At 49.0% G+C, this 22,116-nt stretch overlaps 1 long non-coding RNA gene across 1 annotated transcript; it reads left to right on the top strand.

Moving 5' to 3' along the window:
* The first annotated feature begins 651 nt into the window (after positions 1 to 651).
* Positions 652 to 21,056, top strand: LOC125100363 (uncharacterized). Its single transcript, XR_007127515.1, has 3 exons — positions 652 to 2,223; positions 4,961 to 5,735; positions 20,830 to 21,056. It is a non-coding gene; the product is annotated as an uncharacterized LOC125100363 (long non-coding RNA).
* Positions 21,057 to 22,116: the final 1,060 nt, after the last annotated feature.

Genomic DNA, 22,116 nt, shown 5'->3' with positions numbered 1-22,116 from the left:
GGCACAAATCGGCCACTGAGACCGGCCCAGACGACAGCCGCTTTCCGGGTCCAGCCCCGCCACCCCAGTCCCGGGCAGGGGCCTCCGCCCTCACCGTCCCCGCAGCCGATTCCTCGGCTCTCCCGCGAAAGAGACAAAGAGCCGGCGCCCCAACCCGTAGAGCGGCGGCCGCCGGGGGCGGGAGACGGTTAGATTTCACCCTGGAACGAGGGGCGGGCGCAGGGAAGGGCGAGTCGGCGGCGTCCGGGCCGAGCCACGACCCGCGGGGCGGCGCGGGCAGCAGACACGCCGGTGTAGGTCCCGGGGACCGGGCGTGGGGGTGCAGGAGCCCGGGCCAGAGCGCGCCGGGCCCGACGGACGGGCGGGCACCGGGCGCGCGGGGACTCCCGGACCGCGCCTCCGCGGCGGGCTTGGCCGAGAGTGCGGGCAGCGCCACAGCTGCACTCACCGGATCGGAAGAAGGCCGCGATGTCGGCCAGGTCCTTGGCAGCCTCCTCGGCCCCCTCGCCCGCGCCGCCCCCGCAGCCTGAGCCCGCCGCGCTGGCCGTGGCGGCGGGGCCGGAGGACGCGGCGGGGGCGGCGGCGCCGCCGCTGCTGCCGCTCATGGCTGCGGCGGCGCCCGCGGCCGCGCCCGGCTCGGGCCCCGCGCCCCTAGCGCCGCGTGCCGCCCGCTCCGCGTCGGGCCTGGCGGCGCCGAGCGCCCAGCTGCCCGCGCCCGGCGCGCGGACGCAGAGCCCCGGGGCGGCAGCGGGCGGCGGCGGCGGCTCGGCCAGGGGAGCGCGCCCACATAGACGAGGACTCCGCCCGGTAGCCGCGAGCCGGCCGCGGGGCGGGGACGCGGAGCCACGGCCTCGGCGGCGCCGGCCGGAGCGCGGGCAGCAGCGCGCGCCGCGCGGGACACGCAGTCGCAAGGGCGGGGGCCGTGGCCGGCAGGAGCTTCGGGATCACGGGCGCCGGCGGCAGCCGCGAGCCTCCATCTTGATTTCAAATGGGGAAGGAAGGAGGGGGAGGGGGAAAATCACGGCCGAGGGAACCCGGGTGAAAGGAAAAGGGAGAGCAGGGAAAGGAGAGGAAGGAAAAAAAAGAGGGGCTTCGGGAATTTCCGGCGAACATCGTCAGGGGCCCGAGCGTGGGCTCGGCGGGTGGGCGGGGCCTGGCGGGAGGGGCGGGGCCGCGCCCGACGGCCGGACGCGCGGAGAGCCGGCGGGCGGCGGCGTGACGGCACGGCAGTACTTAGTGTCCTCCGCCCGGGCAGCTCCAACCTTTGGAAGGAGCAGGAACGTTCACGCCAGCTGGGGCCGACCTTTCCGGCAGCAAGCACCGTCCTCCGAGCGCTCGAGCTGTTTGTTACCGATCTCGCCCGCAGAAACGGGTGACTCGGGCACGGGGTCGGCACTGGCACGTAGAGCGGGCTCCATAATAGTTGATGAATGAACAGAGAGCTCCTGGCAACAGTCCCAGAGGCGAGTGGGGGCAAGCCTCGGAACTCCTGGGGGTACAGGTCTTCTCGTCTGTAAAATGAGATTCCATATTACAGCTCCTCTATCCTTAATCCACCAAAGCGTTGAGAAAGAGGAAGGTGATGGGGGCTGGGAAAAGCGAAGCAAACAGAATGGGTGACACCCAGCTTTATGGAAGTTCTGTGTCAAACCAGAATCCAGTAAAAACGTTCCTGACGTGACTACAAGAGGAGGGAGCAGGAGGGATGGATGTCAGAGGTGAAAGGAGCCAATGCTGGGGAAAACAGGAGAGACAGAAAAAGGTGGATTTTTTTTTTTTTTTAATGGACGATGAAACTACTGTAGTGCATACTGGAAAGGAACAATTAGATAAGTGAAAGGCGGATGGTGGACAGCAGGTTTATCACCGTGGGGGGTGGTTACAGGTAAACAAGAGGAGGAGGCTGGAATGAGCCCTGTGGTACTGGGTTATAGTTGGAGACATCTATGCTACCTCTATGAACCCATGATGAGCTTGGTATAGACGGAGAGATAAAAAGACGTGCAGATATCTGTATATATGTGGGTTGGTACACATGCATGTAATTTCCTTGCTGTGTCAGCTGAGTGGACTTAGAAATAACCTCCAGGAACAAGGACTACGCCTCTGGCACTGAGCTCCTGTTTTTAACACCATTCTCCAGTGAAAGGAGGTCTCCTTGGGGAAATGGACTGCAGCAGAGAATCTACAAGCTGCGCCTGGAGCATCTTGTTCTGCCAGAAGGTAAGGAAGTGGTCAAAAAAATTTTTTTAATCAACAACAACAAGGAAGGAGTCTGTCAAAGGGAAACAGGAGCCAATTGAAGGAGTTCCCAGTGGCCAGAGCTGGAACAATTTGAGCAACAAAATAAATAAAACAAAACTTGATTGTAACCCAAAGTATAATATAAATATCCACAAGTCCATACTGACCTAAATGATTAAATAAGTAAATAAACGGAGAGATCAACTCTCCTGTGAAGAATTTCAAATCATTTACATAGATACTCCACCCTCAATGGGATTAGTAATTGAACTCTCCTGTCCTTAAAGCTGGGCGGTACATAGTGATTTCCTTCCCAAGAGTAAAACATGAAAAGAGGGGAAAGTGACCTTACAGTGGAGAAACCTGACAAACACTAATTTAGCCAATGATCAAGATTAACGTCAATAGTGAGAAACCGTGTGGATGGTAGTATGTAGCCTTGATACAATGTGAAGAAAATGACACTTAAATTCTGTGGTCTAACTTCCAAGAATATATAAACCCCAGTCTAGTTGTGAGAAAAACATCACACAAATCTGAATTAAGGAATATTCTATAAGCTGGGTAACCAGTATTTTCCCAAACTGTCGAGGTCATCAAAAGTAAGAAGAGTCAGAAAACCATCACAGTCAAGAGGAGCCCAAGGAAACAGGACAGCTAAATGCAATATAGTATTTGTGATGGGATCCTGGAACCAAAAAAAAAAAGGAAGGAAAGAAGGTAGAGAGGAAGGAAGGAAAGAAAGGAGGAAGGGAGGAAGGAAGGAATAAATTAGGTAAAAACTAAGAAATTTTTGGGTGCCTGGGTGGCTCAGTGGGTTAAAGCCTCTGCCTTCGGCTCAGGTCATGATCCCGGGGTCCTGGGATCGAGCCCCACATCGGGCTCTCTGCTCAGCAGGGAACCTGCTTCCCCCTCTCTCTCTGCCTGCCTCTCTGCCTACTTGTGATCTCTCTCTGTCAGATAAATAAATAAAACCTTAAAAAAAAAAACTAAGAAATTTTGAGTATATGAACTTTAGTTAGTAACATCCCAATATGATTTATTAACTGTGCATAATATAGGAAAACTCAATGTTGGGTATGGGGAACTCTAATATCTTCACAACTTTTCTGTATATTTAAATCTATTTTAAAATAGGGCACGGGGTCGGCACTGGCACGTATTTTATTGAAAAATAAAAAATATTTATTTTTAAATATTTGTATTATATGTGCAGTATCTCAAAAAGGAAGAATGCAATAGGTCCAAATTGCACATGCTGTCAAATATTTCTTTTCCCTATTTTTCTGTGGGGTGATTTTTGTCTCCATCTCCCATTCTTCATGGCAGAAGCTTAATCCTAGTTCAAGGAAAACTTGATCTCTGGAAATGTTCTTTGTCATTTGAGTGCTTTCCCCTTCCTGCCCTCCCACAAAAGCAGCAACCAACCTCCCAGATGTGTTGGTGATAGCATGGGGCTCGGTAGGGAGGTTGCCTCTGGTCCTTGGTCAGCATGGGTTCATCCTGGCACCAGGGCAGAAGGGTATCCCATTTCTTTCCCTCTCTTTGACACTCCTGCCCAGACTGTGGGCCATTGCAATGACCTTGCTGCCTTCTGCTGTTGTATGCTGCTCACCTAACCATGGGGCATCTCCAGATTTGCGGGCAATCCACACCCTCCTGAGACACTCCCAACCATGCAGAAAAACATTCAGGTGCTCACTGTGGGGCTCAGACCCATTTTCTCCTCCAACTCTGCCCCAGAAAGTGAGCCAAGTCCTCTCTGCTCTCAGATCTCTCAAGCCTACCTGGCCATAGACTTCCTTTCTCAGAGACATCAGGATCTAATGCTATCCATCTCCTCTCCCCCCAAACTGCAGAATCATTTTCTCTGAAGGAGTAAATCTCACTCCAGTTTAATCATGCTTTCCTCCAATCTATTGTTTTTGGCATAACCTTTATGTTCGTAAGGAAACTCAATTTTAATACTCAAAACCCTTTACTTCTGATGATTCCTTATCCTATGGGTGCCAGAGTGTACCTAGAAATTCAGAAGCCAAGTGCTGATTTCTTTCTTTTCCTTTGCATTCCACTCATAGTAACCCTCCCCTGAAGGTAATGAATACAGAGACACCACCCCTCCACCCCCACCTAAATGGTGGGGGAAGGTAAAAAATTCGGAAAAATAAAAACCACTGGGGAGGGAGGCAGATTGGAAATCATGCAGCCACAGAAGGATCAGCAATACCTCAGTGCTGGTACCCTTGAAAGAACAATTGGAAAAAGCTAATTCTGTTGGAGGGTTCTTGGGTGGAGGCAAACTCTGGATGTTGGAAGTTGGCCTGACAGGGAATGTGCCTACATGACATTGACCGCTAAGGGTGTGGGGAATTAGGGTGGAGAGGGAATGTATTTGGGCAAAAAGATCTCTCTAGGGTTGAGCTCCAGGTATCCACCAACTCCATCTCAGGTAGAGCCATTCCCAAGAGAAGGGTACAGAAGACCTGTGACTTGAGTATGGGACATGCATGAAGACTCATTCAGCTTGCAGTAAGAGGCTGCGCACAGGTTTTTCCCTTCTGCCATCTGAGTGTGTGTAGGGGGATCTAAACAGGGTTTCATGACAGCTGTTGTTGATCCTACCCAACCTTCAAAATTCAGCTCGAATTTCACCTCCTTTCAAGAAGCTCCTACTTCAAGCACTCAAATTCATCTCTCCCTTCTCTCTATTCTGCAGTCCCAGGCATGCTGGCCTTCGAGCACATGCTGCATTATATTATTGACATCACTCATGTTTAATGTCTTGCCCGCGAGATGAAGAGCTCCTTTGCAGCCAGCGTGCAAGCATCAGCATGTCTCCCATGTGCCTAGAACTGAGGCACAAAGGTGTGAAGCAAAGACATGGAGAAAGCCAGCTGGGCAGACCCTGCAAGTTACCTACTCACCATCTTTTCTACTTACCGGAACCCATCGGGCTTGCTGAAAAACCCCACTTCCCAGCTACAGTGGTTTTGTGACAGGGTGCTGGCCAATGAGGTGTAAGTGCAGAGGACTGGGCTGGGCTCACAAGAAGGAGCTTAGATCCAGCGTATGCACACCCTTTGGGCCTCGTCCTCTCTGGAACACAGATGAGATGCTAGAGGTGAAGAGGCCACCATGTGACTCTGAGAGGGTGAACATGAGGACAGAAGCACATGGAACAGATGACTCGGGGAGCTGCCCACACCCAGACTCCTCGTTACATAGAAACACAAGAGAAAAAGAAGACCCTGAGTTAGTTAAGTTGCATGTTCAGTTTCGTGCCCCCGAACCAGCACCTAAAAGATAGACCAGCCACAGCTCGTCTAAGAGAGCCAAGTGCTTCTCACATTTTTCCACCAAAGAAACTCTGGAGATGGAGGAGGGTGAAGAGGATGGCGAAAGTTACATCCTGGAGAATCTTGTGCCCAGTCCAAGCAGCCCCGTAAGACTAACATGTCCTTGAAATCACTGGCTCTTTCTTAGAAATGCATGTGAGTTTTTCCTTCTTCTTATAATCGGTATTTATTTTAATACATGGTTAATGTCTTAATTTATTTATCAGTTGTTTGGGGTTTACTTGTGCCCCCCCAGAACACATTGATATATTAGCCCTCGGTACCTTAAAATGTGGCAGTATTTAGATAGGGTCATTGCAGATAGATGTAGTTAAGATGAAGTCATATGGCAATAGGGTAGCCCCAAATTCAATATGATTGTTGTCCTTATGAGAAAATAGCCATATGAGGACACATGGGGACAGTGGCACATGGAGATGGAAGATGGGAAAGGAGCGCCAAAGGTTGTCACCAAACCACCAGAAGCTAAGAGAAAGGCAAGGAAGGATTTCCCTACAAGTTTCAGAGGGAGCATGGCCCTGATGGCAACTTGAGTTCAGACTTCTAACCTCCAGAACTCAAGCAAAGAAGCCCTATTTCTAATACATTTCTATTGTTTTAAGCCACCCAGTTTGTGGGATTTATAGTTATGGTGGCCCTAGGAAACACACAAGCTAATCCAGTCCTCCAAATTTTTGAGAGAAAATTCTAGAGAGAAATTTATACATTGATCTTATAGATAATATTTGATGGATGCTTAAAAGAACAGAACCCAGGGGAATGTGGAGAGTTCCAGTTTGATTAGCTGTGGGGGGTTAATTAATATTAATGAGGGCATACCATGGAAATGTCCAGATGATAACCTGAGATATGATGCTTGACCTCTGGCCAGAGTTGGAACTCAAACTCTAAATTTGAGCTAAAGAGCATAAACATACATGGAGCTTTAGACCTGAATGGTTTGTGAAGGGGATGTGTGTAAAACGTAAGTAGGGAATGGGACCAAAGGCTGAGTTTTTATGCGGTACAGTGGGTAGCACTGGATGGAAGTGTGACTTGAAATGCCCAGAGAGACCCCAGTTTGTCTTGAGGCAAATTAAGAAACAAATGGAAGGGGGAAACCAGACTCACCGGGCCAGGGCCTCTAATTCAACAGACAACCAGGCTGTGCTAAGTTGTCTCACAAATGACTACACATGAACTCAGCTTCTCAGATTTTTTTGATTTGGAGGGACTTTCACTAAGCCAGAATGAGCCAAGCCAGAGCCTTACCCTGCTCCAAACCCATATTCACAGGCATTGGGCCCCAGGAATTGCTGACGGGCCTTGAGGATTGATTGGCAAGAGTCCCTTGAGCACCTTCACTCCAGGATTTTTCCAGTCGTTGAGAGAGCACTGTGGGAGGTGGAAGAGGGAATTCAATGGAATAAGCTGGAAAAGAAACAGGATGGAATTTGGGAGGATTTGAGATAGATGGGGGCAAAAGATTGTGTGTGTGTGTGTGTGTGCACATCTGTGTATACACGCATGTCTTTGCCTGCCTGTATTTGGAATGGGTGTTGATGAAGATCTTGATCTGCTAGGAAGGAAGCCCAAAAATACAGGAAGAAAAGTTAAAGGCAGACTCAGCTTTGGAAAAAGCTCAAAATTGAAAGTCGCAAGGTTTTATTATTACTGATCTATAAATGAGAAGGGTATACAGAAGATGGGGCAGTGTCTGTATTTGCTGCCTTGGCTTCAGATTGATCGATGTTTCAGGCTCATTGCTTAATAACTGCTTTCTGTCTTTCTGTGTCTGGCCGGGCACTCCAAGAATTCTAAATTGAGCCCCCAGCCCAAAATATACAGGTGAGATTTACTGATTCTGATCCCAGCCAACTTCTGGTCTTGAAGATTTCTCTTTAAAGGATAAGTACTCCTGGGAGTGCTAACACCTTAAACCTTTATCACTTAATGCCTTATAGAGAGGATTAGTGGATTAGCCCAGTGCTGGCCAGAGTAATGAGGGATAAAAGAAGGAAAAAAGCAATGGAAGGCACCAATAGGGGCGCCTGGCTGGCCCCATTGAAGACTGTGCAACTCTTGATCTCCGTTTGTGAGTTTGAGCCCCATGTTATGTGTAGCGGATACTAAAAAAACAAACTTAAGAAAAGGGGTTGGGTGGGGGGAGGCACCAATAAGAAGAGCATGTACTTTGCTTTTTTCTAAAGCCGGTCCTTTTGCTTCAGTCAATGCAGACCCTGAGAAAATTCGGACCTCGTTCATTTGCAGGGATGGTCAAGAGCTATATTTTAGGGTCATCACTTATTCACTGGAAGCCTCGCATTGCACCCAGGAAGCCAGGTAAAGACTCCATGTCCAGTTTGGGGCTATTCTAGAGGTCTCAGTTTATTCATGCAGTAAACATTTATTGAACCCCTATGATAAGACAAACACTTTTTTAGGCTATAGTGACAAAACAAGCAAAAACGCTTGCCCTCAAAGAGCTTGTCTCCTGAAAGACAACACACAAATAAGAAAAATGCATGGTGGTCCAATGACAAGAAGCACAACGGAAAGGAATTAGCAGGAAATGGGGAGAAGGTTTAGGACAAGAGGCACTGAGCCATATTCAATGTGACACTTGAGCAAAGATCAGAATGAGAGAATGAATTGAGTGGATGTCTGGGGGATGGGGAGCTAAGGGAGAGGAAAGAGCAAAGGCAAAGGCCCTGAGGCAGCCCAGTATTCTCAGCTGCATGAAGCATATGGGAGAAGGCACTGGGGTCAAGTGGCCGGGCCGGGGGAGGGGCAGGGAATAGGAGACCCAGTCAGCAAAGTACAGGAGCCTCATCATGTAAAATCTCACAGGGGCTTTGTAAGGACTCTGCCTTCTAATCAGAATGAGATCGCAGATGTGAATTCTTGTATGAGAAGACTCTTAAGTGCTTTCAGGTTGAAAGTGGGAGGTTATGTGAACTCATCAGGAGGTTTGGAAATACAGCAGAAATTTGTAAAATGCGTTGTAGAGACAGCAGTGGAGAGAACCTAGGAGTCAGGGGCAGTCAGCCCCGAGGGAGAAGGCTGTGGAAGATGCGCGAGCATGTGGGACCCCCACCAAGCACAGAGATGCCCACCTGTGAAGGGAAAGCAGGGGAGCCCTGGGTGACAGGCCCCAGCCAGCACTGATCCATGCATTCTGGAGCCATGCTTTGAGGACTTCTTCCCTCACAAGCTGAGGGGCCTGCCCATGCCTTCCTTCCTTCTCCCACCCACTCACCGCACTTAGCGACCTAGAGCTGAGAAGAGACAAGGAAACCCCTTCTTAGAGAGAAACTGCACAAAGCAACAAGGGACCCCAGTTAGTGGCTTGGGTTTCTTTTCAAAAGCAGTGTAGTTGAGCGTGTTCTGTAGTAGACACGGTCACAGAAGGAAAAGCAGCGCCGACAGGAACGGGTTCTCAGTAGCAGCACTAACGCCCACTAGCTGTGGGCTCCTGGACAAGTGCACTGGAGAAGGGAATGTTGTCCGCCTGCTTCAGGCGCCGCCCTTCCCCAGGAAGACCCCACATGCAGTCACTGCTTCTCCCAGGTAGTCCGTTTGCTCCCTCCTCCATCCCTACCTTTCTTCATCAGAGGGGTAAGAAAACATCTGCAGACAAGTCAGACTGAACTCATTCCCACTGGAATTAGGAAACATGGGGGCAGGAGCCAAGCAATGGGCATCTGGACAGCCGGGGGAGTGCAGGGAGTGATGAGGGAGGGGACCCAGCCTGGACCACTGCCCTTATTCTGGCACAGGTGCCTGTCCCCTTCCCTGGGCTCCTACAATAAACCCTTTTCCTGAGATCCCCTGGGGGTTCTCTAGTTAGAAGCATCTCACTGTAAAGAAAAATGAGTTCCAGCTTTTCACAGCCTCAGAGAACCAAGGAGAAGAACCAAACCTATTGATGGAAACCTATTATCTGGATTTTTCCAAGGTAGCGGGACATGGCATTTATAAGCCATGCTCTTTCATCCACTTCCCTCCTGCCCAGTCCCCACCTGGGGAACATCTTCTGGGATCCCTGGTTTTCTTACCTTCCTGTGTCTTCCACTCTCTCTGATATTACCTAATTGCTATCCCTCTATATTTAGTTTCCTGAGACAGGATGAAGGAGAAGCCAATGATAAGGTGAAGGTGAAGCTGTATGGAATGGCAGGGAGACAGAGAGTCACACACCACTGGACACCCCAAGAGCAGAACTCCAAAGCCACTCTATACAGAGTATGTCTGGATTATTGTACTCTGGAATCCTACAGAAATAAGGAAGATTTAACATGACATGCTCTGCCTTTATTGGGACTCCCCTGCATTCGAAGATGCTAGCCTTATGTTATTTAATTTCCCTTTAATAAATAAAGACCCATGTGTTAGCTGTTTTAGGATTTGGTAGTAGGAAAGTTTGTCTCTGCCGACAGATGGTTGTGCTTCCTTTTATGAGCTAATGCAAACGATGGAACTCACCGTGTTTCTTTTTATTCCTCGGAAGTCGAGATGCTCAGAATTAAGTGACTCCTTATCTGCTTCAGTTTTACAATAATCTACTTGTTACACGGCTTTTATTCTTCTTACAGTTTTTGCTTCTCTTTTAAAGTTCTCTTCTGAAGAAGGTTGGTTAAATGGATGGATGGATGGATGGGTGGGTGGATAAGTAGGTGATTAGACGACATATAATTAGATAGACAAACAATCAGACTGAATTGTAAGAGAGAGACTGACTCCAGTACAATTCCATTCCTTCATAATCTTTTATGCCATAGACCTACCTTCTCTCAAGATTCCAGTGCTTTCTATATTTATAAACCTTTTTGAGAGGCTGTGTAGCATGGTAACTAAGAGTATGTCTCTGTAATCCAAGTCAGTTTCAAATTCCAAATTAGTTACAGTATCTGTGGAAATATGAGAAGCTTACCCTCAGTTTCCTCATCTGTAAAATGGGGATAATAGCATTTCCTACATCGTACAGTTGTTTTGAGGTCTCAGTCAGATAATACATGTAAATTGCCGAAAATATCTAGCTTGCACATTGGAAAGGCTCAGTGAATGTTGTCATTATTATCATTATTATGAACTATTATTATTATTCAATTACATGACCTCCTTGTCATCTTCAATGCTTCCTTTCCATGCATTCATTATTGTACTTTCAGTCTTTTGCAGTAGCCTTCTAATTTGTCCTCAAATTAAGAATCTTACAGCCAAAAACGATTACCTAATCCAACACCCCCATTTTACAAATAGAAACTAGAGAGACTTGAGAAGGGAAATGTTGTATCTGTGTGACATAGTCTCATAACCTGGATTTCAGCAGATGGAGTGCTTAGCCCCATCCAGGTCTAACCGGTGAACCACTGGGAATCTTTCATCTTTAAGCAACCGCCAGGGAAGGGAGAGGAGCTGTATGCACAGCTTGGGTATTTCTACATGCGGGGGAGTGGCCTGTTGGTAGAGCTTGTCCAAGGAGCCTTGGGTGCCAGAACTCATCTGCAGGGGAGAAGGATCCAGGCGTAAGGAGCTTGAACTGGGAGCAAAACTGTAGGCAGAGAGTGAAAATTCAGAGAATGGGCTTCAGTCCAGCCTCCTGGATGCAAATCTGGCTCCCAAGTCTGACCAAAGCAAAAACTGAAGGCTCTGGTGAGCAAATCTGTTACACGTGAGAATTCAGGTAGCAGGTGGCTACAGGACTGGTTCAGGCCAGAGGACGATGGTCAACCCTCTTCATTCGGCTGCAGGCCACATTCTTCTGGCCCTGGCCTTCCAGGGCTCTGGCTGGTGACTTCAGAGGTGGAGCTTCAAGAGGGACAGTGGCACCAGGTGGGATGCATAGGACAGGGGCAGGGCCTGCCGGAACTCAATGATAGGGGACACACATCAGTGAGATCCTCTGGAACTCCTCCCTGTGCTTGGGGCAGGGAGCTTTGCTGCTTTGCAAGAACTTGAGACTCTGTGATAGTGGTGAGTTCAACAAGCCAGTGAAAGCTGAACATACACAATAATGGAACATGATTGGTCTCTAGGGGCAGAGGGGGTGTGTCGCAGGGGGCAGAATGACTGAGGGAGGAGGCACCTGTCTCTGGGTTCTTCCTCTGGACCTTCTCCACGCTTCCGTGTCTCCCCTAACATTGCTCCTTTGACCATAATCCCATTGATCTTCTTGAAGCAAAAGCGGATGGTGCCCCCCCACTTCTGCAAAACTCCAAGTCATTCTCTGCCCTTTAGAACACTCTTCAGACTCTTCGTAGGACATTAAAGACCTACCAGGTTGGGGTCCCAAACCTCAGAATCTCCTGGAGCCTTTATTTCAAATTCACATATTAAGGATCCTGCTCCAAGAAGGTCTGACGGTGTCCCAGGGCCAAAATCCCCATATCCATGCCTGGTGTAGGATCTGGGCAGGAAGGCTTCTTGGAGCGCCATGACCTCAACTATTTATCTGTATGGGTCTGGAGGGCTACATCCAGAGACGACACACCATTCCAGAGTCTTCTACTAAACCCGCACTCACCACAGACCTTTGCTCTTGATGGCCTGGGCCAAGCACCTCTCACCAACACCAATCTATCTATAGTTACTTCTCCTTATAACCCAATGAGACGTTTAAATGACTGTCTTTCCCACTAGCTCCTCGAGCTCAGCCCAGTCCTTCCATACGCTGTGTCCTTCACCGCATCTGCTACACTGCTTCCCACATTCAGTAAATGTTCAAAACATGCCCAATGAAATAATGAATTGCAAAACTGGATATTTTGTCACTTATTTTTTAAGTAGGAATGTTAGTCAAGCTCCTGCCTCCCACAAGACAATTTAAACCTTTTCTCCAATTGTGCAGCTGAATCTTTTAAAGAGGTTCCCCACATGAGCAGGCACCAAGGTCTGAGGAGTCCTGGAGGCCCTCTCCAGGACCAGGGAAGCCACCCCAGCATGGTCCAGCATCCCTGTAAGCCACATCCCCTTGGAAAAGAAAGGAAAGAGCAAAGCAAGACTTCTTCATGGCTGGTTTTCACCCAGCCCAACCCCTCTCCTTTCCTAAGCTTCCCTCCTTTCCTTGCCCTTGTTGATGGCCTCCAAGCCAGCAGCCAAAAATATAGGATGTGGGAAAACTTGAGTAAGAGAGCAAAACCAGAACATTTTCAGCCTTTGGGAGAAAAGCCTTTTGTCTTCTGCATCTTACATTTCCGGATTTAGTAGGCACCAACTGAATTTTTCCATAGATATTTATGAAACCGCACTCCCTGCTAGGTATTGTGTCTCTAATGATTTTATGCTATGGACCGTGATGTCCATTTCAGTGATATTTATCTTTCCTTAACTTAAACATTTGTGCCTTTCTTCAAGGCCAGTGAGGAAGCACCTTACTGATGTAAGGGTCTCATTCTGTGATGGATTCTGCTAGAACTCCCCAGTGTCCACTTTTCCCTGCTTCAGAGGCCCCCAGACTCTAATTCCCAGACTTCCGTGCTGTTGGATGGGGCCACGTGACTCTATTCTGTCCAGTGAGATAAGGACGCCCCCATTTGTGAACTTCCGTTCTCTGTTCCCCATTCACATCAGCCTTGGGGGCCACAGGTCCTTCTCCTCCTGGTGAAGGTACGAGATGGAACAGACCCATCTGAGCTGTGATAGAGCAGGTAGAACGTGAGGGAGTCATACATTTACTTTTGCTAAGCCACTGAAACTTGGGGTCTGTTTAGAAGCACAGCTTTTTGAATAATATATGCTCTTAATTCAGTTTAGTGGTACTTTCTTGGTTTGTTTAGTTGAAAAAGGTTGCCTGGCTGGCTCGGTTGGTAGAGCATAAAACTCTTGATCTCAGTGTTGAGCTCAGGACCCATGTTGGGTATAGAGATCATTTAAAAAAAAAAAAAAAAGTTTTCCGAAAAGCTCTGTATCCTTTTCCTCCATTTTGTGAACCTGGCTCAGTGAATAAGCTTGAGAAAAAAGACACATGCCCTGAATATCAATGGTCTTTCCCAGCTTGTCATTGGCATTCCCTGATCTGACCCCCACCGGTCGAGTCTCCCTGGTAGTGTACTGGCTGCAAATCTCACGAAACGTATTTTGTGCTTTATTTCTTCTGTCTTTCCCTGGGAAGTTCATCAAGATCGTATTTCAGCTCCTCAAGCTTGTTACCCTAAAATGTTCCAATGTGATGAAACCGAACCCTGTCAACACTAGCCCACCCTAAAGGACTCCATTGTTGGCATCTTCCTCACCTGCTGTTCCAGCCCTGCACTGCTGCAGTTGGCTTTTCCTCCCCACCACGCCCACAGAGCCCACTGTCACCAGCTTATCACCCAACAGACATTTTCCAGTCCTCAACTGTATGGGTGTGAATGGGAGGGGCAAGCGGCCATGTGTTCCCCAGTCCCAGGATTTCCTTCCATTCGGGTGGACCTACCTGACTGGTGACTTCGAGATGGGAACTGGGCAGGTCCAGTCTTGCTGCTCCCTGTTTTTCTCTTGGGAGCACTTGCTGCCAGAGGCTGGCATTGTGCCCTGTTCCTCGTCTACACCTGAATGAGGAGGCCCACGGGGCTCAGTACTGCTGTGCCCAGGCCACTTGGGAGTCAAAGTTTCAGTACTGGGGATAGTTCACAACGACCACACTCGGAAGCCACAGGGCTGGCTGTCAGCTTGATCAATAAGGAAGGTGGTAGGCTTCAAGTTCATACTTATTTATCTCTTATCAGTTCAGAATGCGTTTAGGGAAAACCAGAAACTTTTGTTGAGCTCCCCAGTACAGTTCACCAATCTTCCTTTATTATCACTCGCTTCTCTTGGTTTGCGTTCGCCTGTAATTTCTTGCTTTTCCCACTAACAACCCAAGTTTTCTCAGGCTGTTCTTTGAGGCACCTCTCCATACAACCATTCCTTAAACTGCAATGCTGCTTGTAGTTCTGGTAACTCCAGGCCGCTGTCTCTTCTCACTGTTCACGGAATTCTGCAGGAGCCTCCGTCTGCTCCCAGGACCTCTATTCCCCCAGGGGTACAGATGACTCCTCTTTAGTGTGTCTTTAGTGCAGTGATCACTCCTGATCTCCACACCCATGGGGCAGCTGCTTGATGGACATCCTCCTGAACATCAACTCAACATATCCATAGCTCAAGTCATTCTGCTTCCCTACACCTTTCCCCCAAATCTACGCATCTCAGTAAATGCCATGGTCATCCATCCAGAAATCTGGCCATCACCCTGACTGGTTTCCTTGTCTATACCTCCTACTTCCAGTCCATCATCTGATTCTCCTGATTTTCCCACCTGAATATCTCTTGGCTCTGTGCCCATCCTTCCATCCCTCCTGGTCACCATTCTCTCCTACCTGGGTTACCACAACATTCCACATTGTTAGGCTTCCCCTAGAGCTACCCCCTCCTCTTTATTCTCTACACTGCGTGTATCTCAGTATCTTGAACTACACTTCTAATTATGCCACTGTCTTGCTTAGGATCCTTCTGTGGCTCTCTACTGCTAGTCTTAATCTTCTTCAGTTAGGGCGATGAGATCTGGCCCTTTTTTCCTCTGTAACCTTGTCTTTCCCTGTTGCCCTGAGCTACTTGTGCTCTGGCCCTTTGCCTATACACTTCCCTCTTGCGTCACTTAGCAGCATCACACCTGTCACAGCTCAGCACCACGAGATTTTCCCCAGAGGAGCATCCCTCATCCCCAAACTGTGTACAATAAGTCAGTTTGATGACTGCAGAGGCCCTGTATCTAACCCTGTGCCATTCTGATCACAGTGCATTATGATTTCCTATGTACTTGTGAGTATCTCTCAACTGGACGGTGTATTTGTGGTGGGCTCTGTGTTGGCCATCCAGATCTCCTTCGATGACAGATTGGTTGCCTCAGCTGCTGGGGACAGTGACAGCAGGCTGCCTTCAGCTGTCACCCTCTTCAGGGAATGTCTCCATTGCCAGAAGCAGTCATGCCCCTGCCTGGGGAGCCTCATTGATCCAGGGGTATAAGGGCCTGGCCATCTCAGCCAAACTTAGGGCAACACTTAGGAGCCATTCTAACTCCTTAAAATGTCTGAGACTGTCCTTGGGCTGGCCTTGCAGATGACAAATAGGACAATCTTTCGTGTGACTAGTAGATGCACAGGGTCACTCACATTGTAAAAGGTCATTCTCTCTGGATGTAGGACCTGAAGGTAGAGGGATACCTGGTTGGCCTTGTCAGTAGAACATGTGACTCAATCTCGGGGTCATGAGGTCAAGCCCCACATTGGGGATAAAGCTTACTTAATTATTATTATTATTTTTTAAAGACATGATGGGCAACTAGGTGGCTCAGTTGGTTAAGTTTCTTTCAAATAAATAATTTTTTTTTAAAGCATGAAGGTAGAAATAAAGAAACTAGTGTTGCTATAACCATCACGTGATCCTCAAATTAGGTAAAATTAAGTTTGCATTAAGCATTGCTCTTGTGAAATAAAACAGATCTGTTCTCCTATCTTGCAGCAAAATAGTTTCAAGGTAAGAGGTAAGAGCTCTTAGCAAGGTAAGAGTTTCTGCTCTGGGTTCTATATTTTGGGACACGTCTCTGTGACTGGTGTAGACCAACTAACATCCATTTGACTTAAATATTGTAAGTGACTTGGTAAACTTTATTTTTCAAATATCCGTAGGTGAGGGGCGCCTGGGTGGCTCAGTGGGTTAAGCCGCTGCCTTCGGCTCAGGTCATGATCTCGGGGTCCTGGGATCGAGTCCCGCATCGGGCTCTCTGCTCAGCAGGGAGCCTGCTCCCTCCTCTCTCTCCACCTGCCTCTCTCTCTACTTGTGATCTCTCTCTGTCAAATAAATAAATAAAATCTTAAAAAAAAAAAAAATATCCGTAGGTGAGGACTGTGTTCAGAGGAGCTCACTTAATGAAATAACAAATGTTGCCATATTAAGGGTGATCATTTGAGGGAGGGAAGCAAACCATGAGACTTTTTTTTTTTTAATTTTAGAGAGGGAGAGAGAGAGAGAGCAGGGGGAGGAGCAGAGAGAGAGGGAAAGAGAATCTCCAGCAGACCTCCCCACTGATCCCATGACCCTGAGATCATGACCTGAGCTGAAGCCAAGAGACGAGGCTTAATTGACTGAACCACTCAGGCACACAAAACCATTAGACTCTGAATTAATGATAGAGAACAAACTGAGGGTAGATGGAGGGAGGTGGGCAGGGGATGGGCTAAAGGGTGATGGGATGGAGGAGGGCACTTGTTGGGATGAGCAGTGGGTATTGTGTGCAAGTGATGAATCACTAAATTCTACTCCTGAAACCAATACAACACTGCAGGTTAACTAGAATTTAAATAAAATTTGAAGGGGGAGGGGCACCTGGGTGGCTCAGTGGGTTAAAGCCTCTGCCTTCGGCTCAGGTCATGATCTCAGGGTCCTGGGATCGAGCCCCGCAACGGGGTGCTCAGTGGGGAGCCTGCTTCCTCCTCTCTCTCTCTGCCTGCCTCTCTGCCTACTTGTGATCTCTGTCAAATAAATAAAGAAAATCTTTAAAAAAAAAATTTGAAGGGGGAAAAAAAAAGACTGATCATTTGATTTGAATCCGCTTTTTATTTTTTATTTTTTTTAAAGATTTTATTTATTTATTTGACAGAGAGAGACCACAAGTTGGCAGAGAGGCAGGCAGAGAGAGACAGAGAAGCAGGCTTCCCACGGAGCAGAGAGTCCGATGCGGGGCTCGATCCCAGGATCCTGAGATCATGACCTGAGCCGCCGGCAGAGGCCCAACCCACTGAGCCACCCAGGCGCCCTGAATCCGCTTCTTTGGAAAGAGGAATAAGTTCTGGGGCATTTGGGTGGCTCTGTCGTTAGTTGTCCCACTCTTGGTTTCGGCTCAGATCAGGATCTCCGAGTCGTGAGATCCAGCCCTTCGCAGGGCTCCTTGCTCAGCACGGAGTCTGCCTGAGATTTCTCTCCTCCCCCTCCCTGCTCCTTCCCCACCCCCACATGTTTGCACACTCTCAAATAAATAAATAAATAAATAAAATCTTTTTTTTTTTTAAAGTAACAAGTTCCTATCCAATGGAAGATGAAAACAAATGCAAACAAGGATGACGATGCGAAACCTGGAAAACAAGGCTCCCCTAAGAGTTGAGACGAGCTGGCAGCTCAGGCGCCCAGGGCACCTCCCTTAGAGTTCTATCTAAGGACACACTCTGAGAACTTCCCATCTGAAGTAAGTACTTCAGGGGCAGTCTGTCTGATTCCATCACAAATAATGATGGAAATGAAGGACTTTCAAGAAACGCTAATCCCAGTTGGCTGCGGTGTGGTCGAGGCCCCCTCGGCGATCTTGGCGCAGCCCTAGGAGGACTTCTTGCTTACAATGTAGGGTGTTGCATGGGGCCTGCAGGGGCGTCCTGCTTTCCAGAAAGTCAACCTAAGAACAGAAAGATGCTGCTTTCAGGCTAGGCTTCCGATTAAAATTGAGCCAGTGCTTCCCTCATATTTCTACGTGCGTTGGCTTCTGAGTGATGTCCCTATGGGTGCTGCCATTTAATGTGAACCCCTGCACGTCATGAACCAGCTCGGTGCCCCCACACTCAGGCACGCCTTCATTCAACTGCTTTCTTGGGATCTGCTGTGTTGTGTTGCGTGCAACCTGCGTAGAGTGTGAAAGAGAGAAGATCATCTCCCACACTCATTCATTCATTCATCTGATGTGAATGCTGTGCGTAACGTGGATGAGATGCAGGGGGAAAAGAAAGATTATTCACGGATCCTGATTTGAATGAGGTTACTGTCCAGCAGGGGAAGAAAACCTAAGTACAGATCAGTAATGGGTTGTAAGAAGAACGTGATGATTGACACGAGACAAGCAGTTTAGAGGAGATGGAGTCCATCTGGCCAATGGGGATGGAGCTTCTCCAGCAGGTGAATGGAGTGTGGCCAGATCGCATCTGGAAAAGGAGCCTTCCTGACGCTTGGGAAGACCAGCTTCTCTCTGGAGGGTGACCATTGACTTTCTCCTCAAACTCCTACTCTTTTCGACATCGCACTTCTCACAAGTTTTTTTTTCCCCTTTCAAACTCAGTAGCTGTGTAACTTCGTGATATAGGAACAGCATGGGTGAACTGTATGCCGGTGACAAAGGAGACAGTATTAGGTGGACGGTGGTTCAAATGGGGCTTTTCAGTTACCCAGCCCTGGCTTCCAAATTTGTCTTTGCCACCTTTTACTTCTAAGCTCCTGAGTAAATTACTTAATTTTTCTAAGCCTCAGTTTCCATGTGCATAGAAGGGGTCAGTAACCCAGGGTCAGAGACCATGAGGATTGTATGGGATGCATGTAGCATCTAGCGTGGCCCATGTATACGGAAACATTGTTTCTCCCATACTTCCTTTGATCAAAGAACCCGGACTCAGAGATTTAATACCAATTGAAGACAACAGAGAAAGAGAAATTTTTCACAAGGCCCCTTCATGGAAGACCTAGTTCTTCCCTGTGGGTCTGAAGGCTCTCAGAGTCTTGGCTCCACAAGCTAATGGTAAGCTAATACTTAGCCTGCCATTTCTTAGTTACTTGAATGTCCTCTACCCTAGACTTTTCTTTACACAACAAAAAGCGTAACACAATTACTTGCACCTTGGTGAAGTCTTAAATGGGAAAGTCTTAAATGGGAAAATCCTGCCATTAAGGACATATGTAAGCATAGAGTTGATACACGAAAAGATCTGGATGGTACCCTGTGGGGCTGCATTTCTGGAGGGTGCCTTGGGAGAATGCCTCTGGCACCTTGGCATTGGGCACGTTCTAAGAGCTATTGTCTCAGCCCTCTGTGGCTGGAGGGACACACAGGGGTGGGGTTTGTATGCGATAATCACTATGAACTGGGCAGGTTTGCCCCTGGAGAGGCCCACTCTTGATTTTCAGCAGTGGCTGGCTGGAGGGGAGTGAGGTGTGGGGGAAAGAGGAGTAGCAGGAGGGTTTGGAGCAGTAGCCCTTTCCCATTGGTATGGAAGCGTGTCATTATTTTATTTTATTTTATTTATTTTTAAAGATTTTTTGAAGATTTTATTTATTTATTTGACAGACAGAGATCACAAGTAGGCAGAGCAGCAGGCAGAGAGGAAGGAAGGGAAGCAGGCTCCCTGCTAAGCAGAGAGCCCAACGCAGGGCTCGATCCCAGGACCCGGAGATCATGACCTGAGCTGAATGCAGAGGCTTTAACCCACTGAGCCACCCAGGCACCCCTAAAGATTTTTTTTAATGTATTTATTTGACACGGGGAGAAAGAGAGAGAGAGGGATCACAAGTTAGGCAGAGCAGCAGGGAGAGGGAGAAGGAGGCTCCCCACCGAGCCAGGACCCCCCGATGCAGGGCTCGATCCCAGGAGCCCGGGATCATGATCCAAGCCGAATGCAGATGCTTAACCAACTGATCCACCCAGGTGCCTCGATTTATTTATTTATCTTTTTTAAAGATTTTATTTGACAGAGACAGCAAGAGAGGGAACACAAGGGGCACCTGGGTGGCTCAGTGGGTTAAAGCCTCTGCCTTCGGCTCGGATCATGATCCCGGGGTCCTGGGATCGAGCCCCACGTCGGGCTCTCTGCTCAGCAGGGAGCCTGCTTCCTCCTCTCTCTCTCTGCCTGCCTCTCTGCCTACTTGTGATCTCTGTCTGTAAAATGAATAAATAAAATCTTAAAAAAAAAAAATAGAGGGAACACAAGCAGAGGGAGTGCGAGAGGGAGAAAAAGGCTCCTTGCTGAGCAGAGAGCCCGATGATGGGGGGCTCCATCCCAGGACTCTGGAAGCACAACCCAAGCTGAAGGCAAAGGCTTAACCCACTGAGCCACGCAGGCGCCCTGAGTGTCCTTATTTTAATAACAGATGAAGCTTCAGCAGACCATGCTTTCCATATACCAGCCCTGTGTATCAGGACACTTGCCGAGACTCTGCCATGCTAAATGCCCTTTATGTTTCTGCAGTTTACTGCGTTCTAGATGGCCAGCTCTGGCCCTCACCCTCGTGGTGCACGTCGGCCCCCAGCCAAGGCGGCGGGGAAGCCGGCATTAGTGAGCTGCCTTTACGTCAGGTCTTCAGCCTGCAAACCAGACTCTTCCTACAATGTCCTTCAGGTGCGTCTTTAACTGAGGCGCTGTTAAGATACTCGAGGCCTAGAATTCCACCTGTGGTGGGAGAGGGAACGTTTGCGCGTTAGTTTTGTCTTAATTCGATTTCGCTCAACTCTTAGGAGTTTCTTTGATCTGTTTTGTTTTAGGAACCTTCCCCTCCCAGCCCTGAGTGAAAATAAGAAAGTGTCAGGCTGGGCCCATGCAGCGTGAGGTCATTCCCGGCTCTAGTCCTGACCAGCGCTCCCTGGACCCCCGACCGTGCCAACCCCCGGGCCTGCCCCTCCGCCCCAGTGGCCCGCTTCAGGGCCTGTAGCACCTGTCGGGGAGGGTTTCTGAGGAGCTGCAGAAACCGTGACGAGAAGGCTGCAGAGGGCAGCTTGGAGTTGGTTTTTCTTTCTGATGCTCCTACACCACCTGTTTGTCTTTCCCTCGCGCTCGTCCTCTCCCTGCAGAGTGGCTCTGCGTGTGGACCGCAAGCGTCCGCTAGAGGCGGTGACGTGGCGTCGGGCCATGGGAGCGACACCTAGTTTCAAACGGTGCATGTACATTCAGACCTTGTTCTCCTTCCTCTGGGCCTTACGGTGCAGGGCCAGGGGGTGGATTAGAGCCGCCGGACTCAGCACCCGCTCGTCCAGCCCGGGGAGGGCTTCCCTGCCACTTGCTCCGGTTTGCCGGGAACTCTGGATGGGGAGCGTGGGACGCGGGGTAAATGCCAGCACTGGGAGGGAGAAGCCACAGAGAGCTAATGGCCCATTGTCCATGCCTGTCGTGTGGTCTCCTCGGGGGCCAGGCCCTCTCCAGACAGAGCCCCGGCTCTTGGCAACAGCCCCTCAGCTGCTCCATCCGCCACTGGCAGCCAGTCCCGGGGACAAGGCGCTGCTGTGTCCCTCCCCACTAGGACGCTGCCACAGGCCAAGAGACTGACCCCGGAATCAGCAGTGGCTTTCAACTTGAGCCTTTTGTAACTGAACAATGGTTAACTCTGGCTCTCAGAGGACCTCCTTTCACAGTGGGATTTCCTTCCTTGTGAGTTTTCCCAGCTGTCTTTGTCTTGGGTCATGTCTAACAGATGTCTGTGGCCTTGAAGAGCCTTCTGAAAACCCAGTGACAACTAGACCTGGGGCCCTTCCGGGGTCAGCTGAGGCCTTGGCAGGAGCAGCCCTGGCCAATCGCAGGGAAAGATGCCTCTCTCCCCGGCCCTGTCCTCTGGGAGCAACAGAGCACGTTCAGGGAGATTGAAGAGGTAGATTCTGGGGCAGTCAGATGGAGATAAAAATCAAATTCCAAGAATTCCTCTTCCAGGGGCCTCCTGTAAATTTATTAAGAGCTCCTCGAGCATGTGAAATATGACACTGCAGGATGAGATGATTTTTTTAAACCGACATGATAAACCTCATACATTCAAATCAGAGCGATCCTTCAGAAACCTTCCC

The sequence above is a fragment of the Lutra lutra genome, chromosome 5 (assembly GCF_902655055.1).
Source record: "Lutra lutra chromosome 5, mLutLut1.2, whole genome shotgun sequence".
Taxonomy (NCBI): domain Eukaryota; kingdom Metazoa; phylum Chordata; class Mammalia; order Carnivora; family Mustelidae; genus Lutra; species Lutra lutra.
This window is presented reverse-complemented; position numbering and strand designations above follow the sequence as displayed.